The sequence below is a fragment of the Ambystoma mexicanum genome, chromosome 2q, assembly GCF_040938575.1.
Source record: "Ambystoma mexicanum isolate Mex_15411 chromosome 2q, UKY_AmexF1_1, whole genome shotgun sequence".
NCBI classification, from domain to species: domain Eukaryota; kingdom Metazoa; phylum Chordata; class Amphibia; order Caudata; family Ambystomatidae; genus Ambystoma; species Ambystoma mexicanum.
In genome coordinates, this window is record NC_090924.1 from 1455848972 (window position 1) to 1455874405 (window position 25434).

The following is a 25434-nucleotide window of genomic DNA, read 5'->3' on the forward strand; positions in this document are numbered from 1 at the left end:
ACACAAGTAACCCCAAGTCTGTTTTCACACCGGAAATGTCACACTCTCACATCATACAGATATGGGCCTCGGGTGTCCAAGCCACTGAGGAAAACAGGGAACCCCATGCATTTACGAAAAGAGGACACCCGTGGGAATTCGCAAAGGTATTATATGCCCAAATTGGCCCAGATTTTATTACCCAGACACCCCCGCAAAGTCCGAAATGTGGGAAAAAATACGCAATTTCCACACATTTCGCTCGGCTCACCCATCGAAACACGCCCCCAACAAAACATGGCCTACCGTTGCGCGTTCCCACAGGTGTCCCAATGAAAACGGTACCTCACATGTGTGGGCGCACCTACCTGGCCGCCAAGGGAAAAGCCTAAAACACAAGTAACCCCAAGGCTGTTTTCACACCGGAAATGTCACACTCTCACATCATACAGATATGGGCCTCGGGTGTCCAAGCCACCAAGGAAAACTGGGAACCCCATGCATTTCCGAAAAGAGGACACCCGTGGGAATCCGCAGAGGTATGATATGCCCAAACGCCCCAGAATTTATTACCCAGACACCCCCGCAAAGTCCGAAATGTGGGAAAAAATACGCATTTTCCTCACATTTCACTCGACTCACCCATCGAAACATGCCCCCAACAACACATGGCCCACCGTCCCGCGTTCCCACAGGTGTCCCGATGAAAACGGTACCTCACATGTGTGGGTGCACCTACCTGGCCGCCAAGGGGAAAGCCTAAAACACAAGTAACCCCACGTCTGTTTTCAGAGAGAAATCTCAGACATTCTGCCGAACCGCACAATGTCAGATATGGGCCTCGGGTGTCCAAGCCACCGAGGAAAACAGGGAACCCCATGCATTTCCGAAAAGAGGACACCCGTGGGAATCCGCAAAGGTATGATATGCCCAAATTGCCCCAGATTTTATTACCCAGACAACCCCGCAAAGTCCGAAATGTGGGAAAAAATACGCAATTTCCGCACATTTCGCTTAGCTCACCCATCGAAACACGCCCCCAACAACACATGGCCTACCGTCGCGCATTTCCACAGGTATCCCGATGAAAACGGTACCTCACATGTGTGGGTGCACCTACCTGGCCGCCAAGGGGAAAGTCTAAAACACAAGTAACCCCAAGTCTGTTTTCAGAGGGAAATCTCAGACATTCTGCCGACCGGCACAATGTACAGATATGGGCCTTGGGTGTCCAAGCCACCGAGGAAAACGGGGAACCCCATGCATTTCCGAAAATAGGACACCTGTGGGAATCCGCAGAGGTATGATATGCCCAAATTGCCCCAGAATTTATTACCCAGACACTCCTGCAAAGTCAGAAATGTGGGGAAAAAAACGCTTTTTCCGCACATTTCACTCGACGCACCCATCGAAACACGCCCCCAACAACACATGGCCTACCGTCACGCGTTCCCACAGGTGTCCCGATGAAAATGGTACCTCACATGTGTGGGTGCACCTACCTGGCCGCCAAGGGGAAAGCCGAAAACACAAGTAACCCCAAGTCTGTTTTCACACCGGAAATGTCACACTCTCACATCATACAGATATGGGCCTCGGGTGTCCAAGCCACCGAGGAAAACAGGGAACCCCATGCATTTCAGAAAAGAGGACACCCGTGGGAATCCGCAAAGGTATGATATGCCCAAATTGCCCCAGATTTTATTACCCAGACACCCCCGCAAAGTCCGAAATGTGGGAAAAAATACGCAATTTCCGCACATTTTGCTCGGCTCTCCCATCGAAACACGCCCCCAACAACACATGGCCTACCGTCACGCGTTCCCACAGGTGTCCCGATGAAAACGGTACCTCACATGTGTGGGTGCACCTACCTGGCCGCCAAGGGGAAAGCCTAAAACACAAGTAACCCCAAGTCTGTTTTCACACCGGAAATGTCACACTCTCACATCATACAGATATGGGCCTCGGGTGTCCAAGCCACCAAGGAAAACAGGGAACCCCATGCATTTCCGAAAAGAGGACACCCGTGGGAATCCACAGAGGTATGATATGCCCAAATCGCCCTAGAATTTATTACCCAGACAGCCCCGCAAAGTCCGAAATGTGGGAAAAAATACGCATTTTCCTCACATTTCGCTCGACTCACCCATCGAAACACACCCCCAACAACACATGGCCTACCGTCCCGCGTTCCCACAGGTGTCCTGATGAAAACGGTACCTCACATGTGTGGGTGCACCTACCTGGCCGCCAAAGGGAAAGCCTAAAACACAAGTAACCCCAAGTCTGTTTTCAGAGGGATATCTCAGACATTCTGCCGACCGGCACAATGTACAGATATGGGCCTCGGGTGTCCAAGCCACCGAGGAAAACGGGGAACCCCATGCATTTCCGAAAAGAGGACACCCGTGGGAATCCGCAGAGGTATGATATGCCCAAATTGCCCCAGAATTTATTACCCAGACACCCCTGCAAAGTCTGAAATGTGGGGAAAAAAATGCCTTTTCCGCACATTTCGCTCGACACACCCATCGAAACACGCCCCCAACAACACATGGCCTACCGTCACGCGTTCCCACAGGTGTCCCGATGAAAACAGTACCTCACATGTGTGGGTGCACCTACCTGGCCGCCAAGGGGAAAGCCTAAAACACAAGTAACCCCAAATCTGTTTTCACACCGGAAATGTCACACTCTCACATCATATAGATATGGGCCTCGGGTGTCCAAGCCACCAAGGAAAACAGGGAACCCCATGCATTTCCGAAAAGAGGACACCCGTGGGATTCCGCAAAGGTATGATATGCCCAAATTGCCCCAGATTTTATTACCCAGACACCCCCGCAAAGTCCGAAATGTGGGAAAAAATATGCAATTTCCGCACATTTCGCTCGGCTCACCCATCGAAACACGCCCCCAACAACACATGGCCTACCGTCGCGCATTTCCACAGGTGTCCCGATGAAAACGGTACCTCACATGTGTGGGTGGTCCTACCTGGCCGGCAAGGGGAAAGACTAAAACACAAGTAACCCCAAGTCTGTTTTCACACCGGAAATGTCACACTGTCACATCATACAGATATGGGCCTCGGGTGTCCAAGCCACCAAGGAAAACTGGGAACCCCATGCATTTCCGAAAAGAGGACACCCGTGGGAATCCGCAGAGGTATGATATGCCCAAATTGCCCCAGAATTTATTACCAAGACACCCCTGCAAAGTCCGAAATGTGGGGAAAAAAATGCTTTTTCTGCACATTTCGCTCAACGCACCCATCGAAACACGCCCCCAACAACACATGGCCTACCGTCACGCGTTCCCACAGGTGTCCCGATGAAAACGGTACCTCACATGTGTGGGTGCACCTACCTGGCCGCCAAGGGGAAAGCCTAAAACACAAGTAACCCCAAGTCTGTTTTCACACCGGAAATGTCACACTCTCACATCATACAAATATGGGCCTCGGGTGTCCAAGCCACCAAGGAAAACAGGAAACCCCATGCATTTCCGAAAAGAGGACACCCGTGGGAATCCGCAAAGGTATGATATGTCCAAATTGCCCCAGATTTTATTACCCAGACAACCCCGCAAAGTCCGAAATGTGGAAAAAAATACGCAATTTCCGCACATTTCGCTCGGCTCACCCATCGAAACACGCCCCCAACGACACATGGCCTACCGTCGCGCATTCCCACAGGTATCCCAATGAAAACGGTACCTCACATGTGTGGGTGCACCTACCTGGCCGCCAAGGGGAAAGCCTAAAACACAAGTAACCCCAAGTCTGTTTTCAGAGGGAAATCTCAGACATTCTGCCGACCGGCACAATGTACAGATATGGGCCTCGGGTGTCCAAGCCACCGAGGAAAACAGGGAACCCCATGCATTTCTGAAAAGAGGACACCCGTGGGAATCCGCAGAGGTATGATATGCCCAAATTGCCCCAGAATTTATTACCCAGACACCCCTGCAAAGTCCGAAATGTGGGGAAAAAAACACTTTTTCAGCACATTTCGCTCGACGCACCCATCAAAACACGCCCCCAACAACACATGGCCTACCGTCACCCGTTCCCACAGGTGTCCCGATGAAAACGGTACCTCACATGTGTGGGTGCACCTACCTGGCCGCCAAGGGGAAAGCCAAAAACACAAGTAACCCCAAGTCTGTTTTCACACCGGAAATGTCACACTCTCACATCATACAGATATGGGCCTCGGGTGTCCAAGCCACCGAGGAAAACAGGGAACCCCATGCATTTCCGAAAAGGGGACACCGGTGGGAATCAGCAAATGTATGATATGCCCAAATTGCCCAAGATTTTATTACCCAGACAACCCCGCAAAGTCCGAAATGTGGGAAAAAATACGCAATTTCCGCACATTTCGCTCGGCTCACCCATCGAAACACGCCCCCAACAACACATGGCCTACCGTCCCGCGTTCCCACAGGTGTCCCAATGAAGACGGTACCTCACATGTGTGGGTGCACCTACCTGGCCGCCAAGGGGAAAGCCTAAAACACAAGTAACCCCAAGTCTGTTTTCACACCGGAAATGTCACACTCTCACATCATACAGATATGGGCCTCGGGTGTCCAAGCCACCAAGGAAAAAAGGGAACCCCATGCATTTCCGAAAAGAGGACACCCGTGGGAATCCGCAGAGGTATGATATGCCCAAATCGCCCCAGAATTTATTACCCAGACACCCCAGCAAAGTCCGAAATGTGGGAAAAAATACGCATTTTCCGCACATTTTGCTCGACTCACCCATCGAAACACGCCCCCAACAACACATGGCCTACTGTCCCACGTTCCCACAGGTGTCCCGATGAAAACGGTACCTCACATGTGTGGTTGCACCTACCTGGCCGCCAAGGGGAAAGCCTAAAACACAAGTAACCCCAAGTCTGTTTTCAGAGGGAAATCTCAGACATTCTGCCGACCGGCACAATGTACAGATATGGGCCTCGGGTGTCCAAGCCACCGAGGAAAACAGGGAACCCCATACATTTCCGAAAAGAGGACACCCGTGGGAATCCGCAGAGGTATGATATGCCCAAATTGCCCCAGAATGTATTACACAGACACCCCTGCAAAGTCCGAAATGTGGGGAAAAAAACGCTTTTTCCGCACATTTCACTCGACGCACCCATTGAAACACGCCCCCAACAACACATGGCCTACCGTCACGCGTTCCCACAGGTGTCCCGATGAAAATGGTACCTCACATGTGTGGGTGCACCTACCTGGCCGCCAAGGGGAAAGCCGAAAACACAAGTAACCCCAAGTCTGTTTTCACACCGGAAATGTCACACTCTCACATCATACAGATATGGGCCTCGGGTGTCCAAGCCACCGAGGAAAACAGGGAACCCCATGCATTTCCGAAAAGAGGACACCCTTGGGAATCCGCAAAGGTATGATATGCCCAAATTGCCCCAGATTTTATTACCCAGACACCCCCGCAAAGTCCAAAATGTGGGAAAAAATACACAATTTCCGCACATTTCGCTCGGCTCACCCATCAAAACACGCCCCCAACAACACATGGCCTACCGTCCCGCGTTCCCACAGGTGTCCCGATGAAAACAGTACCTCACATGTGTGGGTGCACCTACCTGGCCGCCAAGGGGAAAGCCTAAAACACAAGTAACCCCAAGTCTGTTTTCAGAGGGAAATCTCAGACATTCTGCCGACCGGCACAATGTACAGATATGGGCCTCGGGTGTCCAAGCCACCGAGGAAAACAGGGAACCCCACGCATTTCCGAAAAGAGGACACCCGTGGGAATCCGCAGAGGTATGATATGCCCAAATTGCCCCAGATTTTTTTACCCAGACACCCGTGCAAAGTCCGAAATGTGGGAATAAATAGGTAATTTCCGCACATTTCGCTCGGCTCACCCATCGAAACACGCCCCCAACAACACATGGCCTACCGTCGCGCATTCCCACAGGTATCCCGATGAAAACGGTACCTCACATGTGTGGGTGCACCTACCTGGCCGCCAAGGGGAAAGCCTAAAACACAAGTAACCACAAGTCTGTTTTCAGAGGGAAATCTCAGACATTCTGCCGACCGGCACAATGTACAGATATGGGCCTCGGGTGTCCAAGCCACCGAGGAAAACAGGGAACCCCATGCATTTCCGAAAAGAGGACACCCGTGGGAATCCGCAGAGGTATGATATGCCCAAATTGCCCCAGAATTTATTACCCAGACACCCCTGCAAAGTCCGAAATGTGGGGAAAAAAACGCCTTTTCCGCACATTTCGCTCGACGCACCCATCGAAACACGCCCCCAACAACACATGGCCTACCGTCACCCGTTCCCACAGGTGTCCCATTGAAAACGGTACCTCACATGTGTGGGTGCACCTACCTGGCCGCCAAGGGGAAAGCCGAAAACACAAGTAACCCCAAGTCTGTTTTCACACCGGAAATGTCACACTCTCACATCATACAGATATGGGCCTCGGGTGTCCAAGCCACCGAGGAAAACAGGGAACCCCATGCATTTCCGAAAAGAGGACACCCGTGGGAATCCGCAAAGGTATGATATGCCCAAATTGCCCCAGATTTTATTACCCAGACACCCCCGCAAAGTCCGAAATGTGGGAAAAAATACACAATTTCCGCACATTTCTCTCGGCTCACCCATCAAAACACGCCCCCAACAACACATGGCCTACCGTCCCGCGTTCCCACAGGTGTCCCGATGAAAACAGTACCTCACATGTGTGGGTGCACCTACCTGGCCGCCAAGGGGAAAGCCTAAAACACAAGTAACCCCAAGTCTGTTTTCAGAGGGAAATCTCAGACATTCTGCCGACCGGCACAATGTACAGATATGGGCCTCGGGTGTCCAAGCCACCGAGGAAAACAGGGAACCCCACGCATTTCCGAAAAGCGGACACCCGTGGGAATCCGCAGAGGTATGATATGCCCAAATTGCCCCAGAATTTATTACCCAGACACTCCTGCAAAGTCCGAAATGTGGGGAAAAAAACGCTTTTTCCGCACATTTCGCTCGACGCACCCATCGAAACATGCCCCCAACAACACATGGCCTACCGTCACGCGTTCCCACAGGTGTCCCGATGAAAACGGTACCTCACATGTGTGGGTGCACCTACCTGGCCGCCAAGGGGAAAGCCTAAAACACAAGTAACCCCAAGTCTGTTTTCACACCGGAAATGTCACACTCTCACATCATACAGATATGGGCCTCGGGTGTCCAAGCCACCGAGGAAAACAGGGAACCTCATGCATTTCCGAAAAGAGGACACCCGTGGGAATCCGCAAAGGTATGATATGCCCAAATTGCCCCAGATTTTAATACCCAGACACCCCCGCAAAGTCCGAAATGTGGGAAAAAATATGCAATTTCCGCACATTTCGCTCGGCTCACCCATCGAAACACGCCCCCAACAACACATGGCCTACCGTCCCGCATTCCCACAGGTGTCCCGATGAAAATGGTACCTCACATGTGTGGGTGCACCTACCTGGCCGCCAAGGGGAAAGCCTAAAACACAAGTAACCCCAAGTCTGTTTTCAGAGGGAAATCTCAGACATTCTGCCGACCGGCACAATGTACAGATATGGGCCTCGGGTGTCCAAGCCACCGAGGAAAACGGGGAACCCCATGCATTTCCGAAAAGAGGACACCCGTGGGAATCCGCAAAGGTATGATATGCCCAAATTGCCCCAGATTTTATTACCCAGACACCCCCGCAAATTCCGAAATGTGGGAAAAAATACGCAATTTCCGCACATTTCGCTCGGCTCACCCATCGAAACATGCCCCCAACAACACATGGCCTACCGTCACGCGTTCCCACAGGTGTCCTGATGAAAACGGTACCTCACATGTGTGGGTGCACCTACCTGGCCGCCAAGGGGAAAGCCTAAAACACAAGTAACCCCAAGTCTGTTTTCACACCGGAAATGTCACACTCTCACATCATACAGATATGGGCCTCGGGTGTCCAAGCCACCAAGGAAAACAGGGAACCTCATGCATTTCCGAAAAGAGGACACCCGTGGGAATCCGCAAAGGTATGATATGCCCAAATTGCCCCAGATTTTATTACCCAGACACCCCCGCAAAGTCCGAAATGTGGGAAAAAATATGCAATTTCCGCACATTTCGCTCGGCTCACCCATCGAAACAGGCCCCCAACAACACATGGCCTACCGTCCCGCATTCCCACAGGTGTCCCGATGAAAACGGTACCTCACATGTGTGGGTGCACCTACCTGGCCGCCAAGGGGAAAGCCTAAAACACAAGTAACCCCAAGTCTGTTTTCAGAGGGAAATCTCAGACATTCTGCCGACCGGCACAATGTACAGATATGGTCCTCGGGTGTCCAAGCCACCGAGGAAAACGGGGAACCCCATGCATTTCTGAAAAGAGGACACCCGTGGGAATCCGCAGAGGTATGATATGCCCAAATTGCCCCAGAATGTATTACCCAGACACTCCTGCAAAGTCCGAAATGTGGGGAAAAAAATGCTTTTTCCGCACATTTCACTCAACGCACCCATCGAAACACGCCCCCAACAACACATGGTCTACAGTCACGCGTTCCCACAGGTGTCCCGATGAAAATGGTACCTCACATGTGTGGGTGCACCTACCTGGCCGCCAAGGGGAAAGCCGAAAACACAAGTAACCCCAAGTCTGTTTTCATACCGGAAATGTCACACTCTCACATCATACAGATATGGGCCTCGGGTGTCCAAGCCACCGAGGAAAACAGGGAACCTCATGTATTTCCGAAAAGAGGACACCCGTGGGAATCCGCAAAGGTATGATATGCCCAAATTGCCACAGATTTTATTACCCAGACACCCCCGCAAAGTCCGAAATGTGGGAAAAAATACGCAATTTCCGCACATTTCGCTCGGCTCACCCATCAAAACACGCCCCCAACAACACATGGCCTACCGTCAAATGTTCCCACAGGTGTCCCGATGAAAACGGTACCTCACATGTGTGGGTGCACCTACCTGGCCGCCAAGGGGAAAGCCTAAAATACAAGTAACCCCAAGTCTGTTTTCACACCGGAAATGTCACACTCTCACATCATACAGATATGGGCCTCGGGTGTCCAAGCCACCAAGGAAAAAAGGGAACCCCATGCATTTCCGAAAAGAGGACACCCGTGGGAATCCGCAGAGGTATGATATGCCCAAATTGCCCCAGAATTTATTACCCAGACACCCCTGCAAAGTCTGAAATGTGGGGAAAAAACACTTTTTCCGCACATTTCGCTCAACGCACCCATCGAAACACGCCCCCAACAACACATGGCCTACCGTCACGCGTTCCCACAGGTGTCCCGATGAAAACGGTACCTCACATCTGTGGGTGCACCTACCTGGCCGCCAAGGGGAAAGCCTAAAACACAAGTAACCCCAAATCTGTTTTCACACCGGAAATGTCACACTCTCACATCATACAGATATGGGCCTCGGGTGTCCAAGCCACCAAGGAAAACAGGGAACCCCATGCATTTCCGAAAAGAGGACACCCGTGGGAATCCGCAAAGGTATGATATGCCCAAATTGCCCCAGATTTTATTACCCAGACACCCCCACAAAGTCTGAAATGTGGGAAAAAATACGCAATTTCCGCACATTTCGCTCGGCTCACCCATCGAAACACGCCCTCAACAACACATGGCCTACCGTCGCGCATTCCCACAGGTGTCCCGATGAAAACGGTACCTCACATGTGTGGGTGCACCTACCTGGCCGGCAAGGGGAAAGCCTAAAACACAAGTAACCCCAAGTCTGTTTTCACACCGGAAATGTCACACTCTCACATCATACAGATATGGGCCTCGGGTGTCCAAGCCACCAAGGAAAACTGGGAACCCCATGCATTTCCGAAAAGAGGACACCCGTGGGAATCCGCAGAGGTATGATATGCCCAAATCTCCCCAGAATGTATTACCCAGACACCCCCGCAAAGTCCGAAATGTGGGAAAAAATACGCATTTTCCTCACATTTCACTCGACTCACCCATCGAAACACGCCCCCAACAACACATGGCCTACCGTCCCGCGTTCCCACAGGTGTCCCGATGAAAATGGTACCTCACATGTGTGGGTGCACCTACCTGGCCGCCAAGGGGAAAGCCTAAAACACAAGTAACCCCAAGTCTGTTTTCAGAGGGAAATCTCAGACATTCTGCCGACCGGCACAATGTACAGATATGGGCCTCGGGTGTCCTAGCCACCCAGGAAAACAGGGAACCCCATGAATTTCCGAAAAGAGGACACCCATGGGAATCCGCAGAGGTATGATATGACCAAATTGCCCCAGAATGTATTACCCAGACACCCCCGCAAAGTCCAAAATATGGGAAAAAATACGCATTTTCCTCACATTTTGCTCGACTCACCCATCGAAACACGCCCCCAACAACACATGGCCTACTGTCCCGCGTTCCCACAGGTGTCCCGATGAAAACGGTACCTCACATGTCTGGGTGCACCTACCTGGCCGCCAAGGGGAAAGCCTAAAACACAAGTAACCCCAAGTCTGTTTTCAGAGGGAAATCTCAGACATTCTGCCGACCGGCACAATGTACAGATATGGGCCTCGGGTGTCCAAGCCACCGAGGAAAACAGGGAACCCCATGCATTTCCGAAAAGAGGACACCCGTGGGAATCCGCAGAGGTATGATATGCCCAAATTGCCCCAGAATTTATTACCCAGACACCCCTGCAAATTCCGAAATGTGTGGAAAAAAACGCTTTTTCCGCACATTTCGCTCGTCGCACCCATCGAAACACGCCCCCAACAACACATGGCCTACCGTCACGCGTTCCCACAGGTGTCCAGATGAAAACGGTACCTCACATGTGTGGGTGCACCTACCTGGCCGCCAAGGGGAAAGCCTAAAACACAAGTAACCCCAAGTCTGTTTTCACACCGGAAATGTCACACTCTCACATCATACAGATATGGGCCTCGGGTGTCCAAGCCACCGAGGAAAACAGGGAACCCCATGCATTTCCAAAAAGAGGACACCCGTGGGAATCCGCAAAGGTATGATATGCCCAAATTGCCCCAGATTTTATTACCAAGACACCCCCGCAAAGTCCGAAATGTGGGAAAAAATACACAATTTCCGCACATTTCGCTCGGCTCACCCATCGAAACACGCACCCAACAACACATGGCCTACTGTTGCGCGTTCCCACAGGTGTCCCGATGAAAATGGTACCTCACATGTGTGGGCGCACCTACCTGGCCGCCAAGGGGAAAGCCTAAAACACAAGTAACCCCAAGTCTGTTTTCACACCGGAAATGTCACACTCTCACATCATACAGATATGGGCCTCGGGTGTCCAAGCCACCAAGGAAAACAGGGAACCCCATGCATTTCCGAAAAGAGGACACCCGTGGGAATCCGCAGAGGTATGATATGCCCAAATTGCCCCAGAATTTATTACCCAGACACCCCTGCAAAGTCTGAAATGTGGGGAAAAAAACGCTTTTTCCACACATTTTGCTCGACGCACCCATCGAAACACGCCCCCAACAACACATGGCCTACCGTCACGCGTTCCCAGAGGTGTCCCGATGAAAACGGTACCTCACATGTGTGGGTGCACCTACCTGGCCGCCAAGGGGAAAGCCTAAAACACAAGTAACCCCAAATCTGTTTTCACACCGGAAATGTCACACTCTCACATCATACAGATATGGGCCTCGGGTGTCCAAGCCACCAATGAAAACAGGGAACCCCATGCATTTCCGAAAAGAGGACACCCGTGGGAATCCGCAAAGGTATGATATGCCCAAATTGCCCCAGATTTTATTACCCAGACACCCCCGCAAAGTCTGAAATGTGGGAAAAAATACGCAATTTCCGCACATTTCGCTCGGCTCACCCATCGAAACACGCCCCCAACAACACATGGCCTACCGTCGCGCATTTGCACAGGTGTCCCGATGAAAATGGTACCTCACATGTGTGGGTGCACCTACCTGGCCGTCAAGGGGAAAGCCTAAAACACAAGTAACCCCAAGTCTGTTTTCACACCGGAAATGTCACACTCTCACATCATACAGATATGGGCCTCGGGTGTCCAAGCCACCAAGGAAAACTTGGAACCCCATGCATTTCCGAAAAGAGGACACCCGTGGGAATCTGCAGAGGTATGATATGCCCAAATCGCCCCAGAATTTATTACCCAGACACCCCCGCAAAGTCCGAAATGTGGGAAAAAATACGCATTTTCCTCACATTTCACTCGACTCACCCATCGAAACACGCCCCCAACAACACATGGCCTACCGTCCCGCGTTCCTACAGGTGTCCCGATGAAAACGGTACCTCACATGTGTGGGTGCACCTACCTGGCCGCCAAGGGGAAAGCCTAAAACACAAGTAACCCCAAGTCTGTTTTCAGAGGGAAATCTCAGACATTCTGCCGACCGGCACAATGTACAGATATGGGCCTCGGGTGTCCAAGCCACCGAGGAAAACAGGGAACCCCATGCATTTCCGAAAAGAGGACACCCGTGGGAATCCGCAGAGGTATGATATGCCCAAATTGCCCCCGAATTTATTACCCAGACACCCCTGCAAAGTCCGAAATGTGGGGAAAAAAATGATTTTTCCGCACATTTCGCTCAACGCACCCATTGAAACACGTCCCCAACAACACATGGCCTACCGTCACGCGTTCCCACAGGTGTCCCGATGAAAACGGTACCTCACATGTGTGGGTGCACCTACCGGGCCGCCAAGGGGAAAGCCTAAAACACAAGTAACCCCAAGTCTGTTTTCACACCGGAAATGTCACACTCTCACATCATACAGATATGGGCCTCGGGTGTCCAAGCCACCGAGGAAAACAGGGAACCCCATGCATTTCCGAAAAGAGGACACCCGTGGGAATCGCAAAGGTATGATATGCCCAAATTGCCCCAGATTTTATTACCCAGACAACCCCGCAAAGTCCGAAATGTGGGAAAAAATACGCAATTTCCGCACATTTCGCTCGGCTCACCCATCAAAACACGCCCCCAACAACACATGGCCTACCGTCGCGCATTCCCACAGGTATCCCGATGAAAACGGTACCTCGCATGTGTGGGTGCACCTACCTGGCCGCCAAGGGGAAAGCCTAAAACACAAGTAACCCCAAGTCTGTTTTCAGAGGGAAATCTCAGACATTCTGCCGACCGGCACAATGTACAGATATGGGCCTCGGGTGTCCAAGCCACTGAGGAAAACAGGGAACCCCATGCATTTCCGAAAAGAGGACACCCGTGGGAATCCGCAGAGGTATGATATGCCCAAATTGCCCCAGAATTTATGACCCAGATACCCCTGCAAAGTCCGAAATGTGGGGAAAAAAACGCTTTTTCCGCACATTTCGCTCGATGCACCCATCGAAACACGCCCCCAACAACAAATGGCCTACCGTCACGCGTTCCCACAGGTGTCCCGATGAAAACGGTACCTCACATGTGTGGGTGCACCTACCTGGCCGCCAAGGGGAAAGCCTAAAACACAAGTAACCCCAAATCTGTTTTCACACCGGAAATGTCACACTCTCACATCATACAGATATGGGCCTCGGGTGTCCAAGCCACCAAGGAAAACAGGGAACCCCATGCATTTCCGAAAAGAGGACACCCGTGGGAATCCGCAAAGGTATGATATGCCCAAATTGCCCCAGATTTTATTACCCAGACACCCCCGCAAAGTCCGAAATGTGGGAAAAAATACGCAATTTCCGCACATTTCGCTCGGCTCACCCATCGAAACACGCCCCCAACAACACATGGCCTACCGTCGCGCATTCCCACAGGTGTCCCGATGAAAACGGTACCTCACATGTGTGGGTGCACCTACCTGGCCGGCAAGGGGAAAGACTAAAACACAAGTAACCCCAAGTCTGTTTTCACACCGGAAATGTCACACTGTCACATCATACAGATATGGGCCTCGGGTGTCCAAGCCACCAAGGAAAACTGGGAACCCCATGCATTTCCGAAAAGAGGACACCCGTGGGAATCCGCAGAGGTATGATATGCCCAAATCGCCCCAGAATTTATTACCCAGACACCCCCGCAAAGTCCGAAATGTGGGAAAAAATACGCATTTTCCTCACATTTCACTCGACTCACCCATCGAAACACGCCCCCAACAACACATGGCCTACTGTCCCGCGTTCCCACAGGTGTCCCGATGAAAACGGTACCTCACATGTGTGGGTGCACCTACCTGGCCGCCAAGGGGAAAGCCTAAAACACAAGTAACCCCAAGTCTGTTTTCAGAGGGAAATCTCAGACATTCTGCCGACCGGCACAATGTACAGATATGGGCTTCGGGTGTCCAAGCCACCGAGGAAAACAGGGAACCCCATGCATTTCCGAAAAGAGGACACCCGTGGGAATCCGCAGAGGTATGATATGCCCAAATTGCCCCAGAATTTATTACCAAGACACCCCTGCAAAGTCCGAAATGTGGGGAAAAAAATGCTTTTTCCGCACATTTCGCTCAACGCACCCATCGAAACACGCCCCCAACAACACATGGCCTACCGTCACGCGTTCCCACAGGTGTCCCGATGAAAACGGTACCTCACATGTGTGGGTGCACCTACCTGGCCGCCAAGGGGAAAGCCTAAAACACAAGTAACCCCAAGTCTGTTTTCACACCGGAAATGTCACACTCTCACATCATACAAATATGGGCCTCGGGTGTCCAAGCCACCAAGGAAAACAAGGAACCCCATGTATTTCCGAAAAGAGGACACCCGTGGGAATCCGCAAAGGTATGATATGTCCAAATTGCCCCAGATTTTATTACCCAGACAACCCCGCAAAGTCCGAAATGTGGAAAAAAATACGCAATTTCCGCACATTTCGCTGGGCTCACCCATCGAAACACGCCCCCAACAACACATGGCCTACCGTCGCGCATTCCCACATGTATCCCAATGAAAACGGTACCTCACATGTGTGGGTGCACCTACCTGGCCGCCAAGGGGAAAGCCTAAAACACAAGTAACCCCAAGTCTGTTTTCAGAGGGAAATCTCAGACATTCTGCCGACCGGCACAATGTACAGATATGGGCCTCGGGTGTCCAAGCCACCGAGGAAAACAGGGAACCCCATGCATTTCTGAAAAGAGGACACGCGTGGGAATCCGCAGAGGTATGATATGCCCAAATTGCCCCAGAATTTATTACCCAGACACCCCTGCAAAGTCCGAAATGTGGGGAAAAAAACACTTTTTCAGCACATTTCGCTCGACGCACCCATCAAAACACGCCCCCAACAACACATGGCCTACCGTCACCCGTTCCCACAGGTGTCCCGATGAAAACGGTACCTCACATGTGTGGGTGCACCTACCTGGCCGCCAAGGGGAAAGCCAAAAACACAAGTAACCCCAAGTCTGTTTTCACACCGGAAATGTCACACTCTCACATCATACAGATATGGGCCTCGGGTGTCCAAGCCACCGAGGAAAACAGGGAACCCCATGCATTTCCGAAAAGGGGACACCGGTGGGAATCAGCAAATGTATGATATGTCCAAATTGCCCCAGATTTTATTACCCAGACACCCCCGCAAAGTCCGAAATGTGGGAAAAAATACGCAATTTCCGCACATTTCGCTCGGCTCACCCATCGAAACACGCCCCCAACAACACATGGCCTACCGTCCCGCATTCCCACAGGTGTCCCAATGAAGACGGTACCTCACATGTGTGGGTGCACCTACCTGGCCGCCAAGGGGAAAGCCTAAAACACAAGTAACCCCAAGTCTGTTTTCACACCGGAAATGTCACACTCTCACATCATACAGATATGGGCCTCGGGTGTCCAAGCCACCAAAGAAAAAAGGGAACCCCATGCATTTCCGAAAAGAGGACACCCGTGGGAATCCGCAGAGGTATGATATGCCCAAATCGCCCCAGAATTTATTACCCAGACACCCCAGCAAAGTCCGAAATGTGGGAAAAAATACGCATTTTCCGCACATTTTGCTCGACTCACCCATCGAAACACGCCCCCAACAACACATGGCCTACTGTCCCACGTTCCCACAGGTGTCCCGATGAAAACGGTACCTCACATGTGTGGGTGCACCTACCTGGCCACCAAGGGGAAAGCCTAAAACACAAGTAACCCCAAGTCTGTTTTCAGAGGGAAATCTCAGACATTCTGCCGACCGGCACAATGTACAGATATGGGCCTCGGGTGTCCAAGCCACCGAGGAAAACAGGGAACCCCATACATTTCCGAAAAGAGGACACCCGTGGGAATCCGCAGAGGTATGATATGCCCAAATTGCCCCAGAATGTATTACACAGACACCCCTGCAAAGTCCGAAATGTGGGGAAAAAAACGCTTTTTCCGCACATTTCGCTCGACGCACCCATCTAAACACGCCCCCAACAACACATGGCCTACCGTCACGCGTTCCCACAGGTGTCCAGATGAAAACGGTACATCACATGTGTGGGTGCACCTACCTGGCCGCCAAGCTGAAAGCCTAAAACACAAGTAACCCCAAGTCTGTTTTCACACCGGAAATGTCAAACTCTCACATCATACAGATATGGGCCTCGGGTGTCCAAGCCACCGAGGAAAACAGGGAACCCCATGCATTTCCGAAAAGAGGACACCCGTGGGAATCCGCAAAGGTATGATATGCCCAAATTGCCCCAGATTTTATTACCCAGACACCCCCGCAAAGTCCGAAATGTGGGAAAAAATACGCAATTTCCGCACATTTCGCTCGGCTCACCCATCGAAACACGCCCCCAACAACACATGGCCTACCGTTGCGCGTTCCCACAGGTGTCCCGATGAAAACGGTACCTCACATGTGTGGGCGCACCTACCTGGCCGCCAAGGGGAAAGCCTAAAACACAAGTAACCCCAAGTCTGTTTTCACACCCGAAATGTCACACTCTCACATCATACAGATATGGGCCTCGGGTGTCCAAGCCACCAAGGAAAACAGGGAACCCCATGCATTTCCGAAAAGAGGACACCCGTGGGAATCCGCAAAGGTATGATATGCCCAAATTGCCCCAGATTTTTTTACCCAGACACCCCTGCAAAGTCCGAAATGTGGGAAAAAATACGTAATTTCCGCACATTTCGCTCGGCTCACCCATCGAAACACGCCCCCAACAACACATGGCCTACCGTCGCGCATTCCCACAGGTATCCCGATGAAAACGGTACCTCACATGTGTGGGTGCACCTACCTGGCCGCCAAGGGGAAAGCCTAAAACACAAGTAACCCCAAGTCTGTTTTCAGAGGGAAATCTCAGACATTCTGCCGACCGGCACAATGTACAGATATGGGCCTCGGGTGTCCAAGCCACCGAGGAAAACAGGGAACCCCATGCATTTCCGAAAAGAGGACACCCGTGGGAATCCGCAGAGGTATGATATGCCCAAATTGCCCCAGAATTTATTACCCAGACACCCCTGCAAAGTCCGAAATGTGGGGAAAAAAACGCCTTTTCCGCACATTTCTCTCGACGCACCCATCGAAACACGCCCCCAACAACACATGGCCTACCGTCACCCGTTCCCACAGGTGTCCCATTGAAAACGGTACCTCACATGTGTGGGTGCACCTATCTGGCCGCCAAGGGGAAAGCCGAAAACACAAGTAACCCCAAGTCTGTTTTCACACCGGAAATGTCACACTCTCACATCATACAGATATGGGCCTCGGGTGTCCAAGCCACCGAGGAAAACAGGGAACCCCATGCATTTCCGAAAAGAGGACACCCGTGGGAATCCGCAAAGGTATGATATGCCCAAATTGCCCCAGATTTTATTACCCAGACACCCCCGCAAAGTCCAAAATGTGGGAAAAAATACACAATTTCCGCACATTTCGCTCGACTCACCCATCAAAACACGCCCCCAACAACACATGGCCTACCGTCCCGCGTTCCCACAGGTGTCCCGATGAAAACAGTACCTCACATGTGTGGGTGCACCTACCTGGCCGCCAAGGGGAAAGCCTAAAACACAAGTAACCCCAAGTCTGTTTTCAGAGGGAAATCTCAGACATTCTGCCGACCGGCACAATGTACAGACATGGGCCTCGGGTGTCCAAGCCACCGAGGAAAACAGGGACCCCCATGCATTTCCGAAAAGAGGACACCCGTGGGAATCCGCAGAGGTATGATATGCCCAAATTGCCCCAGAATTTATTACCCAGACACTCCTGCAAAGTCCGAAATGTGGGGAAAAAAACGCTTTTTCCGCACATTTCGCTCGACGCACCCATCGAAACATGCCCCCAACAACACATGGCCTACCGTCACGCGTTCCCACAGGTGTCCCGATGAAAACGGTACCTCACATGTGTGGGTGCACCTACCTGGCCGCCAAGGGGAAAGCCTAAAACACAAGTAACCCCAAGTCTGTTTTCACACCGGAAATGTCACACTCTCACATCATACAGATATGGGCCTCGGGTGTCCAAGCCACCGAGGAAAACAGGGAACCTCATGCATTTCCGAAAAGAGGACACCCGTGGGAATCCGCAAAGGTATGATATTCCCAAATTGCCCCAGATTTTATTACCCAGACACCCCCGCAAAGTCCGAAATGTGGGAAAAAATATGCAATTTCCGCACATTTCGCTCGGCTCACCCATCGAAACACGCCCCCAACAACACATGGCCTACCGTCCCGCATTCCCACAGGTGTCCCGATGAAAACGGTACCTCACATGTGTGGGTGCACCTACCTGGCCGCCAAGGGGAAAGCCTAAAACACAAGTAACCCCAAGTCTGTTTTCAGAGGGAAATCTCAGACATTCTGCCGACCGGCACAATGTACAGATATGGGCCTCGGGTGTCCAAGCCACCGAGGAAAACGGGGAACCCCATGCATTTCCGAAAAGAGGACACCCGTGGGAATCCGCAAAGGTATGATATGCCCAAATTGCCCCAGATTTTATTACCCAGACACCCCCGCAAAGTCCGAAATGTGGGAAAAAATACGCAATTTCCGCACATTTCGCTCGGCTCACCCATCAAAACATGCCCCCAACAACACATGGCCTACCGTCACGCGTTCCCACAGGTGTCCCGATGAAAACGGTACCTCACATGTGTGGGTGCACCTACCTGGCCGCCAAGGGGAAGGCCTAAAACACAAGTAACCCCAAGTCTGTTTTCACACCGGAAATGTCACACTCTCACATCATACAGATATGGGCCTCGGGTGTCCAAGCCACCAAGGAAAACAGGGAACCTCATGCATTTCCGAAAAGAGGACACCCGTGGGAATCCGCAAAGGTATGATATGCCCAAATTGCCCCAGATTTTATTACCCAGACACCCCCGCAAAGTCCGAAATGTGGGAAAAAATATGCAATTTCCGCACATTTCGCTCGGCTCACCCATCGAAACAGGCCCCCAACAACACATGGCCTACCGTCCCACATTCCCACAGGTGTCCCGATGAAAACGGTACCTCACATGTGTGGGTGCACCTACCTGGCCGCCAAGGGGAAAGCCTAAAACACAAGTAACCCCAAGTCTGTTTTCAGAGGGAAATCTCAGACATTCTGCCGACCGGCACAATGTACAGATATGGTCCTCGGGTGTCCAAGCCACCGAGGAAAACGGGGAACCCCATGCATTTCCGAAAAGAGGACACCCGTGGGAATCCGCAGAGGTATGATATGCCCAAATTGCCCCAGAATGTATTACCCAGACACTCCTGCAAAGTCCGAAATGTGGGGAAAAAAACGCTTTTTCCGCACATTTCACTCGACGCACCCATTGAAACACGCCCCCAACAACACATGGCCTACCGTCACGCGTTCCCACAGGTGTCCCGATGAAAATGGTACCTCACATGTGTGGGTGCACCTACCTGGCCGCCAAGGGGAAAGCCGAAAACACAAGTAACCCCAAGTCTGTTTTCACACCGGAAATGTCACACTCTCACATCATACAGATATGGGCCTCGGGTGTCCAAGCCACCGAGGAAAACAGGGAACCCCATGCATTTCCGAAAAGAGGACACCCTTGGGAATCCGCAAAGGTATGATATGCCCAAATTGCCCCAGATTTTATTACCCAGACACCCCCGCAAAGTCCAAAATGTGGGAAAAAATACACAATTTCCGCACATTTCGCTCGGCTCACCCATCAAAACACGCCCCCAACAACACATGGCCTACCGTCCCGCGTTCCCACAGGTGTCCCGATGAAAACAGTACCTCACATGTGTGGGTGCACCTACCTGGCCGCCAAGGGGAAAGCCTAAAACACAAGTAACCCCAAGTCTGTTTTCAGAGGGAAATCTCAGACATTCTGCCGACCGGCACAATGTACAGATATGGGCCTCGGGTGTCCAAGCCACCGAGGAAAACAGGGAACCCCACGCATTTCCGAAAAGAGGACACCCGTGGGAATCCGCAGAGGTATGATATGCCCAAATTGCCCCAGAATTTATTACCCAGACACCCCCGCAAAGTCCGAAATGTGGGAAAAAATACGCAATTTCCGCACATTTCGCTCGGCTCACCCATCGAAACACGCCCCCAACAACACATGGCCTACCGTTGCGCGTTCCCACAGGTGTCCCGATGAAAACGGTACCTCACATGTGTGGGCGCACCTACCTGGCCGCCAAGGGGAAAGCCTAAAACACAAGTAACCCCAAGTCTGTTTTCACACCCGAAATGTCACACTCTCACATCATACAGATATGGGCCTCGGGTGTCCAAGCCACCAAGGAAAACAGGGAACCCCATGCATTTCCGAAAAGAGGACACCCGTGGGAATCCGCAAAGGTATGATATGCCCAAATTGCCCCAGATTTTTTTACCCAGACACCCCTGCAAAGTCCGAAATGTGGGAAAAAATACGTAATTTCCGCACATTTCGCTCGGCTCACCCATCGAAACACGCCCCCAACAACACATGGCCTACCGTCGCGCATTCCCACAGGTATCCCGATGAAAACGGTACCTCACATGTGTGGGTGCACCTACCTGGCCGCCAAGGGGAAAGCCTAAAACACAAGTAACCCCAAGTCTGTTTTCAGAGGGAAATCTCAGACATTCTGCCGACCGGCACAATGTACAGATATGGGCCTCGGGTGTCCAAGCCACCGAGGAAAACAGGGAACCCCATGCATTTCCGAAAAGAGGACACCCGTGGGAATCCGCAGAGGTATGATATGCCCAAATTGCCCCAGAATTTATTACCCAGACACCCCTGCAAAGTCCGAAATGTGGGGAAAAAAACGCCTTTTCCGCACATTTCTCTCGACGCACCCATCGAAACACGCCCCCAACAACACATGGCCTACCGTCACCCGTTCCCACAGGTGTCCCATTGAAAACGGTACCTCACATGTGTGGGTGCACCTACCTGGCCGCCAAGGGGAAAGCCGAAAACACAAGTAACCCCAAGTCTGTTTTCACACCGGAAATGTCACACTCTCACATCATACAGATATGGGCCTCGGGTGTCCAAGCCACCGAGGAAAACAGGGAACCCCATGCATTTCCGAAAAGAGGACACCCGTGGGAATCCGCAAAGGTATGATATGCCCAAATTGCCCCAGATTTTATTACCCAGACACCCCCGCAAAGTCCAAAATGTGGGAAAAAATACACAATTTCCGCACATTTCGCTCGACTCACCCATCAAAACACGCCCCCAACAACACATGGCCTACCGTCCCGCGTTCCCACAGGTGTCCCGATGAAAACAGTACCTCACATGTGTGGGTGCACCTACCTGGCCGCCAAGGGGAAAGCCTAAAACACAAGTAACCCCAAGTCTGTTTTCAGAGGGAAATCTCAGACATTCTGCCGACCGGCACAATGTACAGACATGGGCCTCGGGTGTCCAAGCCACCGAGGAAAACAGGGACCCCCATGCATTTCCGAAAAGAGGACACCCGTGGGAATCCGCAGAGGTATGATATGCCCAAATTGCCCCAGAATTTATTACCCAGACACTCCTGCAAAGTCCGAAATGTGGGGAAAAAAACGCTTTTTCCGCACATTTCGCTCGACGCACCCATCGAAACATGCCCCCAACAACACATGGCCTACCGTCACGCGTTCCCACAGGTGTCCCGATGAAAACGGTACCTCACATGTGTGGGTGCACCTACCTGGCCGCCAAGGGGAAAGCCTAAAACACAAGTAACCCCAAGTCTGTTTTCACACCGGAAATGTCACACTCTCACATCATACAGATATGGGCCTCGGGTGTCCAAGCCACCGAGGAAAACAGGGAACCTCATGCATTTCCGAAAAGAGGACACCCGTGGGAATCCGCAAAGGTATGATATTCCCAAATTGCCCCAGATTTTATTACCCAGACACCCCCGCAAAGTCCGAAATGTGGGAAAAAATATGCAATTTCCGCACATTTCGCTCGGCTCACCCATCGAAACACGCCCCCAACAACACATGGCCTACCGTCCCGCATTCCCACAGGTGTCCCGATGAAAACGGTACCTCACATGTGTGGGTGCACCTACCTGGCCGCCAAGGGGAAAGCCTAAAACACAAGTAACCCCAAGTCTGTTTTCAGAGGGAAATCTCAGACATTCTGCCGACCGGCACAATGTACAGATATGGGCCTCGGGTGTCCAAGCCACCGAGGAAAACGGGGAACCCCATGCATTTCCGAAAAGAGGACACCCGTGGGAATCCGCAAAGGTATGATATGCCCAAATTGCCCCAGATTTTATTACCCAGACACCCCCGCAAAGTCCGAAATGTGGGAAAAAATACGCAATTTCCGCACATTTCGCTCGGCTCACCCATCAAAACATGCCCCCAACAACACATGGCCTACCGTCACGCGTTCCCACAGGTGTCCCGATGAAAACGGTACCTCACATGTGTGGGTGCACCTACCTGGCCGCCAAGGGGAAGGCCTAAAACACAAGTAACCCCAAGTCTGTTTTCACACCGGAAATGTCACACTCTCACATCATACAGATATGGGCCTCGGGTGTCCAAGCCACCAAGGAAAACAGGGAACCTCATGCATTTCCGAAAAGAGGACACCCGTGGGAATCCGCAAAGGTATGATATGTCCAAATTGCCCCAGATTTTATTACCCAGACACCCCCGCAAAGTCCGAAATGTGGGAAAAAATACGCAATTTCCGCACATTTCGCTCGGCTCACCCATCGAAACACGCCCCCAACAACACATGGCCTACCGTCCCGCATTCCCACAGGTGTCCCAATGAAGACGGTACCTCACATGTGTGGGTGCACCTACCTGGCCGCCAAGGGGAAAGCCTAAAACACAAGTAACCCCAAGTCTGTTTTCACACCGGAAATGTCACACTCTCACATCATACAGATATGGGCCTCGGGTGTCCAAGCCACCAAAGAAAAAAGGGAACCCCATGCATTTCCGAAAAGAGGACACCCGTGGGAATCCGCAGAGGTATGATATGCCCAAATCGCCCCAGAATTTATTACCCAGACACCCCAGCAAAGTCCGAAATGTGGGAAAAAATACGCATTTTCCGCACATTTTGCTCGACTCACCCATCGAAACACGCCCCCAACAACACATGGCCTACTGTCCCACGTTCCCACAGGTGTCCCGATGAAAACGGTACCTCACATGTGTGGGTGCACCTACCTGGCCACCAAGGGGAAAGCCTAAAACACAAGTAACCCCAAGTCTGTTTTCAGAGGGAAATCTCAGACATTCTGCCGACCGGCACAATGTACAGATATGGGCCTCGGGTGTCCAAGCCACCGAGGAAAACAGGGAACCCCATACATTTCCGAAAAGAGGACACCCGTGGGAATCCGCAGAGGTATGATATGCCCAAATTGCCCCAGAATGTATTACACAGACACCCCTGCAAAGTCCGAAATGTGGGGAAAAAAACGCTTTTTCCGCACATTTCGCTCGACGCACCCATCTAAACACGCCCCCAACAACACATGGCCTACCGTCACGCGTTCCCACAGGTGTCCAGATGAAAACGGTACATCACATGTGTGGGTGCACCTACCTGGCCGCCAAGCTGAAAGCCTAAAACACAAGTAACCCCAAGTCTGTTTTCACACCGGAAATGTCAAACTCTCACATCATACAGATATGGGCCTCGGGTGTCCAAGCCACCGAGGAAAACAGGGAACCCCATGCATTTCCGAAAAGAGGACACCCGTGGGAATCCGCAAAGGTATGATATGCCCAAATTGCCCCAGATTTTATTACCCAGACACCCCCGCAAAGTCCGAAATGTGGGAAAAAATACGCAATTTCCGCACATTTCGCTCGGCTCACCCATCGAAACACGCCCCCAACAACACATGGCCTACCGTTGCGCGTTCCCACAGGTGTCCCGATGAAAACGGTACCTCACATGTGTGGGCGCACCTACCTGGCCGCCAAGGGGAAAGCCTAAAACACAAGTAACCCCAAGTCTGTTTTCACACCCGAAATGTCACACTCTCACATCATACAGATATGGGCCTCGGGTGTCCAAGCCACCAAGGAAAACAGGGAACCCCATGCATTTCCGAAAAGAGGACACCCGTGGGAATCCGCAAAGGTATGATATGCCCAAATTGCCCCAGATTTTTTTACCCAGACACCCCTGCAAAGTCCGAAATGTGGGAAAAAATACGTAATTTCCGCACATTTCGCTCGGCTCACCCATCGAAACACGCCCCCAACAACACATGGCCTACCGTCGCGCATTCCCACAGGTATCCCGATGAAAACGGTACCTCACATGTGTGGGTGCACCTACCTGGCCGCCAAGGGGAAAGCCTAAAACACAAGTAACCCCAAGTCTGTTTTCAGAGGGAAATCTCAGACATTCTGCCGACCGGCACAATGTACAGATATGGGCCTCGGGTGTCCAAGCCACCGAGGAAAACAGGGAACCCCATGCATTTCCGAAAAGAGGACACCCGTGGGAATCCGCAGAGGTATGATATGCCCAAATTGCCCCAGAATTTATTACCCAGACACCCCTGCAAAGTCCGAAATGTGGGGAAAAAAACGCCTTTTCCGCACATTTCTCTCGACGCACCCATCGAAACACGCCCCCAACAACACATGGCCTACCGTCACCCGTTCCCACAGGTGTCCCATTGAAAACGGTACCTCACATGTGTGGGTGCACCTACCTGGCCGCCAAGGGGAAAGCCGAAAACACAAGTAACCCCAAGTCTGTTTTCACACCGGAAATGTCACACTCTCACATCATACAGATATGGGCCTCGGGTGTCCAAGCCACCGAGGAAAACAGGGAACCCCATGCATTTCCGAAAAGAGGACACCCGTGGGAATCCGCAAAGGTATGATATGCCCAAATTGCCCCAGATTTTATTACCCAGACACCCCCGCAAAGTCCAAAATGTGGGAAAAAATACACAATTTCCGCACATTTCGCTCG